Here is a 6,000-nt window from a genome sequence, read left to right as displayed (position 1 = left end):
ATAAATAAATAAAAAGTTTATAAGCATATATATATATATATATATGGGAATATTAATATACTCCCACCTATTTTTTAGTGGGAGTATGTTTAGGGATGGCAATGGGGCCCATCAGGGCGGGTAATAATAAATCTGCCCTCGTCCCTCTAAATGAAAATTGGCCTCATACTTACCTCATATCCGCTGAATGAAAATAAAATATTTTTTTCTCTTTTATTAAAGAATGAATTTAATAGGAGAGAGATAAATAAGTTAGAGAAAAAATTTAATAAAAAAAGAAATGAGTTGGAGAAGAAATTTAATAGGAGAGAGAATTGACTTAGAGAATGAAGTTAATAAGAGAGAGAAAATATTTTATTTTTATTTAAAATTAAATTAAATTACTATAATATCCTTTATACAAATTAACCAAATCAAAAGAAATGAGTGATTTTTTTGTCCTAAAATTTTGGTGTAGGTTGCTAACATACTTCCACTAAAAAAATAGGTGGGAGTATATTAGCATTCTCCATATATATATATATATATATATATAAGGAGGGTTCAAACGACACCGGTGTAACTTTTACTAAGTGTTACACCGTTCAATAACTTTAATATAAAATTTTGTATATATAATCTAAGAGTAAAGAACTTTCAATCTAACAGTTGGATTTACAAAATTCACATTTAATATAAAGTTATTGAACGGTGTAACACTTAGTAAAAGTTACACCGTTCAATAACTTTATATTAAATGTGAATTTTGTAAATCTAACCGTTAGATTGAAAGTTCATATCTCTTAGATCATATATGTCAAATTTTTTTAAAATTGAACAACAACTTGAAAGTAATCAAAGTGTTCATATTTTAGTATATTTTGAAATATATATATATATATTACGTCAATTTTATTTTATGAGAATGAAGTATCAAATCATCTTAGATTAATATAAAATTTGATATATATGATCTAAGAGATATGAACTTTCAATCTAGCGGTTGGATTTTCAAAATTCACATTTAATATAAAGTTATTAAGCGGTGTAACACTTAGTAAAAGTTACACTGGTGTCGTTTGAACCCTCCTCATATTAGAGTTCTTTTAAGTGATGACTAAAAATAAATTCATAATATTTTAAACTTAAAAAATAATATCAAACCAATGTGAAAAGTTGAGTATAAACATGTTTAGGTAAGTTCACTATTATTTTAATAATATACAAACATGTGTATTTAATTGACACAATATTTAATATTTTATTGAATGTCATTTATTTGCTAATATTACAATTAAGTCCTTATAACATATTAATAACTATTTTAATTTTTATATTTCCTTTTTCTTTATTTATTCAAATATTGTTTTCAGGTTGTATCTATCAAATTTTGGGCCTAAGGAGAAAAGTTTATTGAAATTTTACTCTCAAATAATTGATAATTTTTTATTTTAATTTTCTTACAATAAAAAATTTAATTAAATCTAATAGTTAAAAAATTTCAACATCTCACTTAATGATAATTGATTCAATAACTATTTTGCAACAAAATCTCAAATTAATCTAAAAGATTAATTTTAAAAATAATTATAACAATAATTACAAATATTATTTATAATATTCTTTAAATTAATATATATTTCACACATTTAAAAATAAATTTTTAATATAGTTTAATATTTATAATAATTACTAATTTGTTTGTTAGTATTTTTTAGTAATTTCAATTTAGAGAAAAAAGTCATAATCCTAATAATACAATATTATTTTCAAAATCTTATTTATTGTAATTCAAATAAAAAAATTTCAAAGTGGTTTCATATTTGAAAATATTTTAAAATAATTTGTGAATAAAATAAAATAATTAGACTTATACAAAATAATCAAAATTAGAAAAATATTTATTTTATAAAAATCAAAAGAATTAGTCGTGTTCTTATCATTATCATTTTTATATATTCAATATATTTTTATTTTAAATATATAGATCATAATATTTTTATGAAATTTAATCTTTGTATTCATTGTAATACCATTTTGTATTGAATTCAAACAAATATAATATAAACTTTTTTATTATAATAAAATTTCTCAAACTAATAATTCTAAAATAATAACTATATATAGACACATTTTATAAATATTTGAATAATCTTACGTATTAATAAATTAATTAAAAATGATATAATTAAATATATTTTTACTTATACAAATTATATATATATATATATATATATATATATATATTAAAAATATTTGGTTGGAGGCCTAAGACAATGACCTTATTAACCTTGCCTTAGCCATGATCCTAAGTCTCACATTCTGTGTGTAAAACATAACTTATGACACTTATAATCATTGCGAAAGTCCTTAGATGACCGAATTAGGTTTGATGTTATTCATAAGAGTTGTTGGCTAGGATGTTAGCTTTTTAGTGGCATTGAAATATTCCAAAAAGAAGGTTTAGTACTCAAGTTATACTCAAATTATAGTGAGCAAAGATCAAACTGTCAGACTTAGACATAAATATTGTGATTCTGTAATTTTTAAAAATAACAGATAAAATTATTTTATTTTCTTAAATTTTAATTAAAAAAATAGAATAAACATATTAATATATAGAGTTGGTATTTCTACATATATAGGTATATATTTTTAATTTAGAACTTTTTATTATATTTATTTTATAATATTATTTTCTACTATTTTAAATTATTAATATATTACTATTTTTTTATTCTTTATATTTGATTAAAAATTAATTATAATTCATATAATTATTTTCTTATAAATACTAATCTTTATTTTAATAGTATATTTTTAAAAATAAAAGTTATTAGAAATGAGAGTAACAAAATGCCTCGTATTATGCCCTACATAGCCCCAACCCGTTTTACTTAGTAAAGTGAGTTTAAAAATTTAACCCACTATGTTTAATAATTTAAGAAAAGTTTTACATCACTTGACAAATATGAAAATTTGGTTATATTTACCAATATCTTATTTTTAATTTGGGTATAGTCTTACATATATTTCTTATTTTACTTAAAATATTTATAAAATAGTAAGAGTTTTTTTTTTTTTTTTAGAGCATGAAAGTTTTATTTTAAAATTTAAAAAGAATTTAACTTATCTTAAATTTAAAATATCTTATTATTTTAAAATATGAAATGATAAACGCATTTAATTATTTTACAATTATATATTGTAAATAAGAATTAATTACATTTATAATATTTATAATTTTATAAACAATGTTTTAAATATTTTGTATTTATTAATAAAAAGTTTTTGAAAGTGAGAGCAACAAAATGTCTTGTGACTCACTCCACCCCATCCTACCCTACCTCACTTAGCAAAGTGAACTCAAAAATTGAACCCATCCTATTTAATAATTAAAAGAAGTTTGATATCACTTGACAAATATGATTATTTGATGTTATTTACTAATATTTTATTTTTATGATGGATATAGTCTTATATATATTTTATTCTTAAGATAGATATAGTCTTTTATATATATATATATATATATATATATATATATATATATATATATTCTTATTTTACTTAAAATAATTATAAAATTGTAAGATTTTTTTTTACAACAGGAAAGTTTTGTTTTAGGGTTTAAAAATAATTTAACTTATCTTAAATTAAAATATTTTATTTATTTTAAAATGTGAAATGATAAATGTATTTAATTATTTATAATTTTATATATTAAATAAAATTTTATTATATTTATAATGTTTATAATTTTATAAAAATTTTTTTGAACATTTTCTATTTATTGATAAAAATTTATTGAACATGAGAGTGACAAAATGTCCTATGTCCTATGACACCCTCTACTTCATATATCATATTGAGCGTAGCATTTAAAACGAAACATAAAGGAGTTCAAAATTCAAGAAATAATGTGGCTCCAACAAGACAATACATTGGTCACACTAAAAGGCATAACCAAATACTCGTAGTGTCTATAGCGGGTCCTAAGAGTAATCTTTGGAATATTCTCTAATCTCACCTAGATTCAATGGCATCCTGATCTCAAGTCTATCTTACCAAACACACAAGCTCCAACCAATTGATCCATAAGATCATCTATCATAGGCAAAGGATATCTATTCCAAACGGTTACCTTATTAAGTTAATAGTAGTTTACACACAATCTCATACTCCCATCCTTTTTTTGACTAGCAACATGAGTGTTTCCCAAGGTGATACACTTGGCCTAATGAACTATTTTTCCTAAAGCAGGAGTAGTATATTCAAGTCAACATGCAAAGAGCTCATAACCAATCCTAACCTTTTCACACAATCAACAAAAATAAAAAAATGCATAGCTCCAAAATCAAAAGGATAAAGACATCTTTACCAGTCCTTTTCCCCTTCCCTTTCACCAGATTAGAGGAAGTAGAAGCCTTAGCTCCTATCAAAGCAAACACCTAACCTGAACCAGTAGGTCTCTCCACCCTTTGAACACCTTTGGCCAATCTTGCCATATCTGAAAAACGTGTTCTCCTTCTGAGAACAATTTATAATATAGTAGGCTCCTCCACACTTGAAGCACCTGACACTTGGAGCTCCACCCTAAGAATTCATCGGAGGTCCCCTTGCAACAAAGCTTGCCTACTACTAAGGAGGTTTGTCGTAAGGTTTCCTCTATTGACGACCTCTCTTGGACCCAATTGGCCCTTCTTGTCCCTTGGTCACTTTCCCTCTACACTTTAGTTTCTTTATTGTCTTTGCTTTCTCTACCAAAGTTGGGAACTTCATAATGGCCATATGCACCACCATCCTCTTTAGCTCATATTTTCATTGAATTTCTTACACCTCCAAGCCTTAAAGATAGTCTAGGAATAAAGGCAGGCCAAATGCTCAAACCTCATGACATAATCCTAAACGAGTATGCCCCTCCTGATGCAACCTAAAAAAACTGCCTACTTGGCATACCTCACACTATTAGGGAAAAACTTATTAAGGAACACCCTCTTGAAGCATTCCCAATCCACCACCTCACCTCTAGCCTCCAACATTTGTTATGTAGCCCTCCACTAGTACTCAACCTCTCTAATCAACATATTAACACATAAATCAGCTTCCTCTCCTCTTGGCATCCCATCACCCAGAATATCTTCTCCATCCCATTGTTCCATTAGTCAACCACCTTCGGATCAGTCTCACCCTTGAACTGAGGAGAATTAGTTTTCCTTAACTCAACCAAGCCCCTATACTCTTGAGACACCACCAATCTGGTTGCTTTAGTTGCAACTTGGTTTGCTTCCATTTGAGCAAAGTTAACATTTTGTTGATGCATAGTTGCAACCATCAACTACATGGCTCTAGCTATCTGATCAAACTTAGGTCTGGCTATCCTATGTTGAGATCAAATATCCATATTCAACATTATTCAACAACAACTATGACAATAAAAACATAATGGGATCACCCTCCACAAAATGCCCAGAAGACTTGACATGCTCTAATATCATAAAAGTGTAACAATATGTCAGGTCTTTACACTTTACATGTCAATAAACTAAGTAGCGGAAAACATAAATCTAATTTCCTAAGATTTACCATGCAAACAATACCTGAATATACATGCAATAGTATATAGATATATGTATAAAACTCAACGACTAAAATCATGAATATAAATCCCTCAATAAGTCTATAATTGAAAACTATTCATGTACATATATATAGTAATCTGGATTGAAAACATAACCTAGGTTGCTGGTTAAGCAACTACTATAAACTACCTACATCAAAATAGCCCAAACAACACTACCGTTTCCAACATAGCCTTATAAAACTTGCTCATTCTCCAACCTATTTTTGCCCTGCTCCTATATAAATATGATCACCACAGTCTAACAACAAGAAAAACACCAAGGGTAAGCTTATAGAAGATAAAGAAACAATAGAAGAAAATAAAATTATACTATCAACCTCACCTTATCAACACAATATAGTTTAACCTCAATTCAACATGAATATGGCTCCAATGCC

This window comes from Cajanus cajan, chromosome 3, assembly GCF_000230855.2.
Source record: "Cajanus cajan strain Asha chromosome 3, NIPB_CcT2T_4, whole genome shotgun sequence".
Classification (NCBI taxonomy): Eukaryota; Viridiplantae; Streptophyta; class Magnoliopsida; order Fabales; family Fabaceae; genus Cajanus; species Cajanus cajan.
Note: the sequence above shows the minus strand (reverse complement) of the source record.